General features: G+C 39.7%; 1 pseudogene; it reads left to right on the top strand.

The window, feature by feature from the left end:
* The first annotated feature begins 7,348 nt into the window (after positions 1–7,348).
* Positions 7,349–9,192, top strand: LOC112321473 (heterogeneous nuclear ribonucleoprotein Q pseudogene; annotated as a pseudogene).
* The last annotated feature ends 3,571 nt before the right edge of the window (positions 9,193–12,763 follow it).

Here is a 12,763-nt window from a genome sequence, read left to right as displayed (position 1 = left end):
AGCATCTGATATTTTCCAACCATGTATTGGAGGGAGGATCAGTTATAAGAGAAATGTGGATGTTGATGGAGAAATAGAAGGTGGGCTAGAATGGTTAGCAGTAAATGTGACAAATGGCACTGCTGATATGATCTGAAATGAAGATATCCCTGCTTACTAGTGGGCAAAGATAATTAAAACACAGTTCCCTGCATCGATAATATAATAACAGTGGATTGATATTCTAAAATTAGTGTTCTAGATATGTTCATTTAGAGAAGGCCATAATGTACCTCCATCATAATTATTTAAATAAATACATAAAATGAATATTCTTTCTAGAAAATTTTTTATAAAATTGCTTCTGAAGGTTGTAAGTTGATGCTTAAGACCCTGTTGAAATACAGTTTCCTGCATTCATTCATGAAACCAAAATGCAAAAATGGTCATATTTATGTTGGTTTTATTTACAGCAGGGAGAAGAATTAATAAACAGACATAATATTTTTTCCAAATCTAAACTTGATATCCCATATTGGAAAAGCTATGTCTGCTCTACTCTTAAAAATCAGAAAAAACAAAAACAAACAAACAAAACACTCCTGGATACCAGCCATGGCCCATGAATCAGTGGCCAGTCAATACGAGAACCAGCTGCTTCTTCCTTGTTCAGTCTTCACCTTTCCTACCAGAGGTTTTTAGGTTTCACTCTCTATTGAGTAATTGCTTGGGGGAGGGGAGATCTTTAAATTGCATCACACATATCACTCATTTCTCTTTTCTATAGATTTTCCCCTTTCCCTTTCAGGGGCATTGATTTTCTTCCTTGGGTTTCTCAGAAAGCTTTGCTCAGCAGGCATCTTTATCTGGCTGAAGGAAGCAATATTCACACTTCTCCTGAAGCCATGCAGATGTGACACCTGCTGCTAGATAGGGGTTCCAGACAGTGGTCTGATCTTCTATTGGGAGCTATGAAAAGCCTTGGAAGGAAAGTGATTTAAGAACTCTGATCTCTGGTTATATAAAGACTCTCACAAGTGTTTGTTTTATCTACCACTTTGTATTAGATGATGCCTTTATGAGATTCTACCATTCTTCATAATTCTCTGGAGACCCGATGGGCTCAGAGGGGAAATCATGCCCCATCTTGAGGTATACTTCTGGGCCCTCAGGATGTCCTCCTGTTGGGAACCACCCTGCCTGGTTTCAGAGGCTGTAACACCCCATGGTTAAGGCTGAGTCAGAGTTGGGACCATAAGCCACTAAGGAGACAAAGCTTATCTCCCTGGCAGGAGTGCCACCCCTGCCCACTTCACCTGGCTTGGCCCTGAGCTTGGCCAGTTATCCAATGACGGGTAAGAATCCTCAAGGGAGGATCAACCTAAGACAGGTTCTGTCTTAGGAATAAACTCGCAGGGAAGGACTCGGGGGGCTGTGGCAAAAGGGGGTGATGGACCCTCGCCCCTCGGCTTTGAAATGGCCTGAGTCCTCATTCTGTCTGCAAGAAGTCTCCTAATCTCTTGGCTGCCTTACTTCCCTTGCCTGACTTAAGCCTGAAACAATGACAGAGGGCAGTGCAGTCCTGTGCTGGGAGGGGCCGATTCCCTGGGGAATCAGGCCTAAGAAAAATACATACATTCCTGTGAAACCTACTTAATTTGTACCCTCAGTTTAAAAGATAAGGGTCCAGACCTGAGATGAGTCTGGCGCCTAAAGTTTTATGGCCCTCTAACTAATTGGCTGTAACTCAGAATAAGCCCTCAAAGTTCTCTGTAAATCATGTATTGTTTAACCCTTACTGGCTAACAATGATTGATGAGCTTTATCTGTATTCCTGTGCGAATGAACCTAATAAAAGCCCATGGAGAGAAAGGCTCTGGGCCCTTCTCCTTTGAGAGATCGGCCACCTCTCCTCTCCAAGCAGATCACGTCTTGGTAGACTTTTTCTTCATCCGTGATGGACTGGGGGGCTGCGTTAAAGCCCCCCGACGATGTCCCATCACTGCCTCCCATGAAGCCAACTCATTATCTCTGGCTGTGAACAATGGAGATTTTGTGAATAGAATGACAGCAGTGGGGATCTCTGACAGCCTTTGTGAATAGCCATGATCAGAGATGATAACAGCAGGCATTATTCACATGTGCTTTACAGGATGTAGAACATGCTTACTAAAACATCTTATTTGATTCTCACCATCTCCATGAAAGGCAGGTAAAACAGTTATCATTTCAACTTGATTTGATGAGAGAGGAAAGAAAAGCCCCAACAGGTGAAGTGACCTGTGGAAGATCTGCCCTGTGCTCCTGGAAACAGTGGTGGTCAGAAATTTCCCCAACCTCTTATGCCTGGAAAATGACTTACTGAAAAGAAGCACCCTACCCCTATGACTTAGTTATGACTCATTGGTGACCTCCTTGTTTCTCTATTTCAAGGCCAGACACAGACCTTCCATTTCCCATTCTTTGCCACATGAGTGATTAGCTGAACTGTCTGACCAATTGACACAAAATATCTGCTAGCTTGACTTAGTCAAATGTTACTCTGACTTCTCTCCTTTTCCCACGCCTCTGTATTTTGACCCACCCTAAGCCTGAGCCAGCATCAAAATGTGGAACAGCTGCTCTTTAAGGCCCTTCTGAAGACCTGGCTAACCTCAGGGATGGGCATTTCCTTCTCAACTGTCCGATCGTGCCATCTATCCCCACCCGCCCAACCAGTTTGAGATAATCTTGTGGTCAAAGCATTCTTCCTATTCCCATGGTCTTTTCAAGTAGAGTCCCTCCTTACTTAAGTCAGGGTTTGGTTTTTATCTGACAAGTCACAGGCTAAGGTTAAAAAGGAGTCTCTTGTCACCAGCTTTGGTCACCCACATGATCTGAGTACTGCACCTACTAACTGTGGCCCTTACTCCAGGCCCTGCTTATTCCACACGTGGTTCCCCTGGCTTTTCTCTGTGTTCTTGTGACATTGCATTCTGTTGGGATCTCTGGAATAAAGTTTTTTCACAAGAAATGAAAGCAATACCAAACGACATCTGGTGCTCTAGGGGCAATTTATGTTGCTTTGTTTACACTGGTGTTTTATCTTAACCAAGGAACAGTCACCTGTGTCTCACAAAGGGAGGGAAGAAACTGGAATTCAGGCTGCAAAAATGAGAAATCTTCCCAGTTGCTGACATTTTGTTTGGGATATTAAACATTCTTATTTAGATGTTAGTTAAAATAATCCAAAGCAATTTGATTCTGTTCAGCTAAAGAGAAGTGCTGATAACCACACACATGCCAATATGATGTTTAGAGATAGATGTTGGAGGTATAGGGATGGATAGGTCAGCCTTGCCCTCAAAGATTTTATGGTCTTGTGTGGAATGCAGACACATGACCTGGATTGGAGAAGTAAGAGTCAGGATTGCCTCCAAAGTGGGCAATTAGCTCTTTGATTCTTGGACAGTGGTCTCAGAAACTGTATAGCTTGTGGCTCACTTCAGACATTTTTTTCTGCAATACCGACTATAGTGGAAAGATTTTAGGTAGAATTTTATTATTACATTGCTTTATAATGATGATAATTTATGACTCTTATAGCCAATATTTCTATAGCTTTTTGATTCATGTGTGTGACTGCGGGTCACCACATATTAGATACTCTCCAGTTTTCTCTACAGAAACCTTCTCACTGAGCTACCTGCAACATTACTTGCTTTTGTGGCTAGATTCCTTAAAATCCAATATATCCTGAAGGAAGTGATCAATAAGCAGATGGCTCAAAATTATACACAGGCCAAGAAATTGGGCATCTAATTAACAGTTAGATCAGGGTGTGAGAGGCAATTGCAGGAGTGTGGAGACCCTACTTGGGCCACAGGACCCCTGGATAAGAGAATTAGGCTGGTGGTGTGACATTTCAACACAAGCAAGCTGTCAGAGGTGACAATACAACCAGAACCTTCAGGCTGTGTTCATTAGGGCTTCACAGAATTCCCAGTCATCTATTGACCTGACCCTAAGCAAGACCCATTTTCATTATCCTGAAAAAAAGTCAATGGGTCAAAAGAAATACCCAATTTGAGATTATATAGTACTCTGAAGCTTATATGGTAAAACACAGAAATGAGGCGTTCTCTGCAGCCAGTGATGCCACAGGAAGAAAGGCCAGGATAGAAGCAAAGGCAGGTGGGCAGGTCTGCAGTGGGGCAGTTTAGTGCCCTCCACAAAGGCCAGGAAGAGATGATTTGCAAGAAGAGGCCAATACACCCCTTGCAATGAATCCATGAGGGATGTTTCAGTTAATCTGTGAGTCTCACCAAGGGTGTCAAGGGAGCACAAACTCCCTCCTGTATCATGACTTCAAGAGGAAGAGAAAGAGGCTTTTCTCTCCTCTGTACTTGGGAAAGCCACTGCTGAATATCTCCTGGCAGTACAGGAAAGAATTGAGTTCATTGAGACAGCTTTTCCTGTGACATGTGGAATATGTTACCAACCTGTGGCCAGCCCGATGTTCCCTAGTTGACTGTTGTGTTGCTGAGCTTCCAATCATTCATCAAGTAGGGCCCTATGACCTATGTGATATTTTGAATGTGAAATGCAGACTATAAGTGGAAGCTAATCAACAAAAGAAACAAGCAAGCAAAATATAACCAGAGACATTGAAATAAAGAACAAACTGACAGTATCCAGAGGGGAGTGGGAAGGATAATGGGTGAAAGAAGGAGAAGGGTTTCAAGGAACATGTATAAAGGACACATGGACAAACCCAAAGGGGGGTAGGGTTGAAGGTGGGAGGTGGGGGTGGGTGGAGTGGGGGAAAGTGGTGGCAAGAAATTGGAGACCACTTTACTTGAACAACAATAAAAAAAGAAAGAGAAGGCAATGCCTGGAGTTTGATATATTCCAAGATAACTGTCCTAATACCTCTGGGACCAATTAAGACAGAGAAGTCAAGACTGTACCTGTGGGAGTGATGTATCTCTAAAGTCTGTGGACATAGCTTTCGAATTAGGATTAATACCTTGGCAACAAACATTAACAATTAGGTCAGTTTTTTTCTCTCTTTCTCAATCTTCTTTCTCTTCTTTCTTGACATACCAGAAGCTGAGAGAATAAAATCAACTTTTTGCTTGTTGTTTTGGAGAAAAAGAACTAGTTGGACTCTATAGGCAGGTGACAAACCATATCTCAGGCTGTACAACCCAACTACAAGTAATAAAATGAAGCTCATTGCAATAGTTAAATTCATGTATGTTGATTTGACCAGGATGTGGTACCTAGTTGATTGTTCAAACACTGTTTTTTTGTTTTAACTTATTTTTTCATTGTATTTTTTTCCATTACCATTTGTCCCTCTTACATCCCCCTATCTCCACAATCACCACACTGCTGTCAATGTCCATGTGTCCTTTTTCCTTTTTGCTCAATCCTTTCATCCCCTAACCACCCCTCCCCCCATAGCTGTCATCCTGTTCTCTATTTATGAGTCTGTCTGTATTTTGCTTATTAGTATAGTTTGTTAATTAGATTCCACATATGAATGAAATCATATGGCATTTGTCTTTCTCAGACTGGCTTATTTCACTTGGCATAATGTTCTCTAGATCCAACCATGCTGTTGCAAAGGGTAAAATTTTCTTCTTTTTATGGCTGAGTAGTATTCCATTGTGTAAATATCCCATAGTTATTTTATTTACTCATCTACTGATGGACACTGGGGTTGCGTCCAAATCTTGGCAATTGTAAATAACACTGCAATGAACAGAGGGGTGCTTATGTTCTTTCAATTTCCTGTTTTGGATTTCTTTGGATATGTTCACAGAAGTGGGATCACTCTTTGGCAGATCATTTTTAATTTTTTGAGGTATCTCCATACTGCTCTCCACAGTGGCTGCACTAATGTGCATTCCCACCAGCTTGCAAAGGGTTCCCCTTTCTCCACATCCTCACCAGCACTTGTTGTTTTATTGATGATAGCCATTCTGAATGATGTGAGGTGATATCTGATTGTGGTTTTACTCTGATGATTCCTCTGATGATTAGTGACATTGAGTATCTTTTCATATGTCTATTGGCCATCTGTATGTCCTCTTTGGAGAAGTGTCTATTCTGGTCCTTTGTACATTTATTAATTGGATTGTTTGTTTTGAACTAACAGAAAGGGATATTAAGAAAACAATCCCATTCACAATTGCTTTAAAAATAATAGAATGCCTTGGAATAAATCTAACCAAGGATGTAGAAGACCTGTGCTCAGAAAATTATGACACTGAAAAATTAAAGAAGATACAAATAAGTGGAAGTACATACCATGTTCATGGATAGGAAGAATTAACATCATTAAATTGTCCATGATACCCAAAGCAATCTATATCAAGATTCCAATGACATATTTCACATAACTACAAAAAATATTTAAAAAATCTATATGGAACTATGAAATGCCCTGCATAGCAACCATAATCCTGAGAAGGAAGAAAAAAATTGGAGGAATCATGCTACCTAATGTCAAACTATACTTTAAGACTATAGTAATCAGAACAGCATGGTACTAGAATAAAAACAGACACATAGAACAATGGAAAAAAGTAGAGAGCCCAGAAATAAGCCCATATCTTTATAGTCAATTAATATTCAACAGAGGAAGCAAACACATACAATGGGCTAAAGATAGTGTGTTCAATAAATGATGTTGGGAAAATTGGATGGATGCATGCAGAAAAATAAAATGAGACCACCTTCTTATACTACACACAAGAATAAATTCAAAATAGATTAAAGACTTAAATGTTAGATCTGAAACCATAAAAATCCTAGAAGAAAACATAAGCAGTAAAATCTTGGATATTGCTCATAACAGTATTTTATGTGATATACCTCCTCAGGCAAGGGAAACAGAAGAAAAAATAAACAAATGGGACTACATCAAACTAAAAAGTGTTTGCACAGGAAAGGATGCTATCAACAAAATGAAAAGGCAACCCACAGAATGGGAGAACATATGCACTGATACGTCTGATAAGGGATTAATATCCAAAATTTATAAAGAACATATAAAACTCAACACCAAAAAAAAAATCAAACACTAGTTCAGATGTTGGTGTGAAGGTATTTTAAAGATGTGATAAACATTTAAATCATGAGGTTGGAGTACAGCCAATTACCCTCTATAATGTGAGTGGGTCTTGTTCACTCAGTTGAAGGTCTTAGGAGCAAAATCTGAGGTCTGAAGAAAATGAAAGAATTCTGCCTCAAGATTATAAACACAGAAACATTGCCTGAGGATTTTACAACAGCTCCACTTGTGCTGGACACAGGGAGCAGGGAGCACGTGTCTCCCACAACCTGATCTCCTCTGGCATGATTCCTCTGCCACAGCCCAATGGGGAGATCTCTGGAAACATGGCTACAGAACATGTTAATGGAAATGGTACTGAAGAGCCCACGGATACTACTTCTGCAGTTATCCATTCAGAAAATTTTCAGACATTGCTTGATGCTGGTTTACCACAGAAAGTTGCTGGAAAACTAGATGAAATTTATGTTGCAGGGCTTGTTGTACATAGTGATTTAGATGAAAGAGCTATCGAAGCTTTAAAAGAATTCAATGAAGACAGAGCATTGGCAGTTCTTCAGCAGTTTAAAGACAGTGATCTCTCTCATGTTCAGAACAAAAGTGCCTTTTTATGTGGAGTCATGAAGACTTATAAGCAGAGAGAAAAACAGGGGACCAAAGTAGTGTATTCTAGCAAAGAACCAGATGAGGCAAAAATTAAGGCACTCTTGGAAAGAACAGGCTACACACTTGATGTGACCATGGGACAGGAAGTGTGGGGGACCACCTATAGATTCCATTTATTCAGGTCAGCAGCCTTCTGTTGGCACTGAGATATTTGTGGGGAAGATCCCGAGACATCTGTTTGAAGATGAACTTGTCCCATTTTTTGAGAAAGCTGGACCTATATGGGATCTTCATCTAATGATGGATCCAGTCACAGGTCTCAATAGAGGTTATGCGTTTGTCACTTTTTGTACAAAAGAAGCAGCTCAAGAGACTGTTAAACTGTATAATAATCATGAAATTCATTCTGGAAAACACAGTGGTGTCTGCATCTCGGTTGCCAACAATAGGCTTTTTGTGGGCTCTATTCCTAAGAGTAAAACCAAGGAACAGATTCTTGAAGAATTTAGTAAAGTAACAGAGGGTCTTACAGATGTCATTTTATACCACCAACCAGATGACAGAAAAAAAGCAGAGGTTTTTGCTTTCTTGAATATGAAGATCATAAAAGAGCTGCTCAGGCAAGGTGTAGGTTAATGAGTGGTAAAGTCAAGGTCTGGGGAAATGTTGGAACTGTTGAATGGGCTGATCCTATAGAAGATCCCGATCCTGAGGTTATGGCAAATGTAAAAGTGCTGTTTGTACACAACCTTGCCAATACTGTAACAGAAGAGATTTTCAAAAAGGCATTTAGTCAGTTTGGGAAACTGGAATGAGTGAAGAAACTAAAAGATTAGGCTTTCATTCATTTTGATGAACAAGGTGGTGCTGTTAAGGCTATTGAAGAAATGAATGGCAAGGACTTGGAGGGAGAAAATATTGAAATTGTTTTTGCTAAGGCACCAGATCAGAAAAGGAAAGAAAGAAAAGCTCAGAGACAAGCAGCAAAGAATCAAATGTATGATGATTACTACTATTATGGTCCACCTCATATGTCACCTCCAACAAGAGGTCGAGAGCATGGAGATAGAGGTGGTTATGGATATCCTCCAGATTATTATGGATATGAAGATTATTATGATTATTGTGGCTATGATTACCATAACTATTGTGGTGGATATGAAGATCCATACTATGGTTACGAAGATTTTCAAGTTGGAGCTAGAGGAAGGGGTGGTAGAGGAGCAAGGGGTGCTGCTCCATCCAGAGGTCGTGGGGCTACTCCACCCTGTGGTAAGCCAGTTATTCATAGAGAGGAGGTCCTGGATCAGCAAGAGGCATTCGTGGTGTGAGAGGAGGTGCCCAACAGCAAAGAGGCCATGGGCAGGGAAAAGGGGTCGAGGCCGGTCCTGACCTGTTACAATGAAGACTGACTTGCTATGTGGGATTACACCAGAAGCTTGCAGTGGAGTAATGGTAAGGAAATCAAGCAACCTTAAATATCTCAGCTGTATAGGAGCATATTCTATTGCAGAAGACCTTCCTGTGAAGGTCATGGAATCAGATACAGGACATTGAGCTAATACTTGGACTTTGATATGAATTTCTTTAACAATTTTCTCTGCAGTACAAGTTATTAAAATTAAAGCTATTCTATTTTCCAAATGTGTTCCAACAGAAATTCTTCATAACTTCTAGCATGGTATATTAATAAAGAATAAAGTTCTTCTCTTTAAAAAATCTGCTCTAAGTAGATTTTTCCCGTTTTTTAAATTTTTTTTAAATTAAGGATCCCAGCAGTGGTTTCCTGAAATATTCTCTTGAATTTGTGCATTTAAATTTTATTGCAGTGGTATAGATGGATACCATTGTTGGTACCCTTTAATTTTATTTCTGCTCACCAAGGTTAATCATGATTGTCTATATCTTTTTTATAGTAATCACTTCTGAATTGTGTTCAGATATGCAGTTTCAGGTGTAATCATCAGAGCTGGTTAGTCAGGCATTCCAATGGTGGTTCTTTTCAGAACCTTTTTTAAAGGGTTGGGTAACTACCTCAGTAGCAGAGGATTGAACTATACACTGTCTGTACTGTACATAGAAAATCTTTGTAGATAAAAGCAAGGCCTTGTTAAATGATATGAGGGTAAGATTTTAATATACCAAATGTAACATTCTTAATTGCCTTTAGTTTCACAGGCTTATAAGACTTCCTCATCACCATCATAACAGGCCTTGCTTTTGTCATATTTTGTGGCTGAAAAGGCAGCCTTGCTTCTTCAGATATTGTAGTTATTTGGATGTATAATAGTTTAGCAAGATATTACTTTTGTAAGACATCAGATGTTCAAAAAAAGTGCATCCAAACTTGTACTGAAAATACTGCAGTGTTCCTTTATAAAAATAAAGTCAGACTAAAACTGACAGATATACAGTGAAGCCTGACATTTGGATATTTTGAAGTTTTTTCATAAATCATAGGTATTAGTATATGGCTATAGTGTAGCTTTTTAGGTAAAAGGTATGTTTCATTAATGCATTTCTTATTGCTGATCACTGCAAAAATGTGAGTCAGCTTTCCATTTCTTATGCAGGTCATGATAACTTGTAGAATAGAGTACAATCATTTGTGCTATGTTTTTAATTTTCTAAAGCACCTTGATGACAGTGAGTGTTCAGTGGTGAAGTATCCTCTATTGAATCACTCTCAATTTTTTTTGCCAAGTTCAAAATTGATAGCTTAAAAGTCAAAAGTGAAATTATAATTTAATTAGGACTTGGGATAAAGAAATCCCTTTTCCCCTTCCCCAAAGGGATACTGCAGTTATATCACATACCCAATAGGCACCACAATGACGATCAGATCTTACTATACTTAAGGTTTTATACACACCAGTTTCCCTAGTAAAAGCAAATTTAACAAGAAAATTAGACATGTCATATGTTCAAAATGTTTATGGCAAAAAATCATTTTGCATTCCTGCAAATAAAATTGTTTTATACTGTAAGCTGGAGGTGAGTGTAACTTATTTTTGTAATAAAGTTTTTATTTTTTTATGTGTCAAAAAAAAAAAAGAAATATTGCCTGAGGACTTCCGGCCAAGATGGAGGTATAGGTAGAAACACTGTGCCTCTTCATACAACCAAAAGAAGGACAACAAATTTAAAAACAAAAACCAACCAGAACAGACAGAAAATCAAACTGTGTGGAATTCTGACAACCAAGGAGTTAAAGAAGAAACATTCATCCAGACTGGTAGGAGGGGTGGAGATGGGCAGCTGGGGAAGAGAGGACTTGTGGTAAGGCGGTGGCTGGAGGACTGGGGCAAGCAACACTGTGGCTGGCGGGCAAGGCAGTAGCTGGTAGAAATGACGAGGCAGCAGATTGTGGACTGGGCAGTCCCACATTCGCGAGCACATAGACCAGGAGGAATAATTGGGGAGCAAGAGAGACTGTGCAACCTAGAGTTCCGGCACAGGGAAATAAAGCCTCAAACCTCTTATTGAAAATGTCTTATTGAAAACATGGGGGTTGAGGCAGCAGCAGGAGAAACTCCCAGACTCACAGGAGAGTTCATTGGAGAGACCAACAGGGTCCTAGAACGTACACAAGCCTACTGACCCAGGAATCAGCACCAAAAGGGCCCAATTTGATTGTGGGTAGTGGGGGAAGTGACTGAAAACTGCAGAGAGCTGAACAATCAGCATTGTTCCCTCTCAGACCCCTCCCCCACATATAGTGTCACATTGCAGCAACATGGGTTGCCCTGCCCTGGTGAATAGCTAAGGCTCTGCCCTTTCCTGCATAACAGGCACAACAAGACAAAAAAAATATGGCCCAAATGAAAGAACAGGTCAAAGCTCCAGAAAAAAATACAACTAAGTGACAAAGAGATAGCCAACATATTGGAGGCAGAGTTCAAAACACTGGTTATCAGGATGCTCACAGAATTGGTTGAATATGGTCGCAATTTAGAGGGAAAAATGAAGGCTATGCTAAGTGAAATAAAGGAAAATGTACAGGAAACCAACAGTGAAAGGAAGGAAACTGGGACTCAAATCAACATGTGTGGACAAGAAGGAAGAAAGAAACATCCAACCAGAATAGAATGAAGAATCAAGAATTCAAAAAAAAAAAAATGAAGAGAAGTTTAGGAACCTCCAGGACATCTTTAAGTGTTCTAACATCTGAATCATAGGGGTCCCAGAAGGAAAAGAAGAAGAGCAAGAAATTAAAAAGTTATTTGAAAAAATAATGAAGGAGAACTTGCCCAATCTGGCAAAGGAAATAGACTTCCAGGAAGTCCAGGAAGCTCAGAGAGTCCCAAAGAAGTTGGACCCAAAAAAGCACACACCAAGGCACATCATAATTACATTACCCAAGATTAAAGAGAAGGAGAGAATCTTAAAAGCAGCAAGAGAAAAGGAGACAGTTACCTATAAAGGAGTGGCCAGAAGACTATCAGCTGACTTCTCAAAGGAAACTTTGCAGGTAAGAAGGGGCTGGAAAGAAGTATTCAAAGTCATGAAAGGCTAAGACCTACATCCAAGATTACTCTATCCAGGAAAACTATCATTTAGAATGGAAGGGCAGATAAAGTGCTTCCCAGATAAGGTCAAGTTCAAGGAATTCATCATCACCAAGCCCCTATTATATGAAATATTAAAGGGACTTATCTAAGAAAAAGATGATCAAAAATATGAACAGTAAAATGACAACAAACTCACAGTTATTAACAACTGAACCTAAAACAAAAACAAAAACAAAAGCAAACTAAGAAAACAACTAGAACAGGAACAGAATCACAGAAATGGAGATCACATGGAGGGTTATCAACAGGGGAGTGGGAGGTGGAGAGAGGGGGAAAAGGTAGAAAGAAGAAGTAGCATAAATGGTGGGTAGAAAATAGACAGGGGGAAGGTAAGAATAGTATAGGAAATGTAGAAGCCAAAAAACTTATATATATGACCCATAGACATGAACTAAAGCAGGGGAATGTGGGTTGGGAGGGTGTGTGGGGGGTGGAGGGGAATAAAAGGGGGGAAATGGGACAACTGTAATATAAATAAAATATATTAATAATACAAAAAAATTGCCTGAGCTTCTAGATTGCAGATTTTGGACTCAAACTATAA

Source organism: Desmodus rotundus, chromosome 13 (assembly GCF_022682495.2).
Source record: "Desmodus rotundus isolate HL8 chromosome 13, HLdesRot8A.1, whole genome shotgun sequence".
Lineage (NCBI taxonomy): Eukaryota > Metazoa > Chordata > Mammalia > Chiroptera > Phyllostomidae > Desmodus > Desmodus rotundus.
This window is presented reverse-complemented; position numbering and strand designations above follow the sequence as displayed.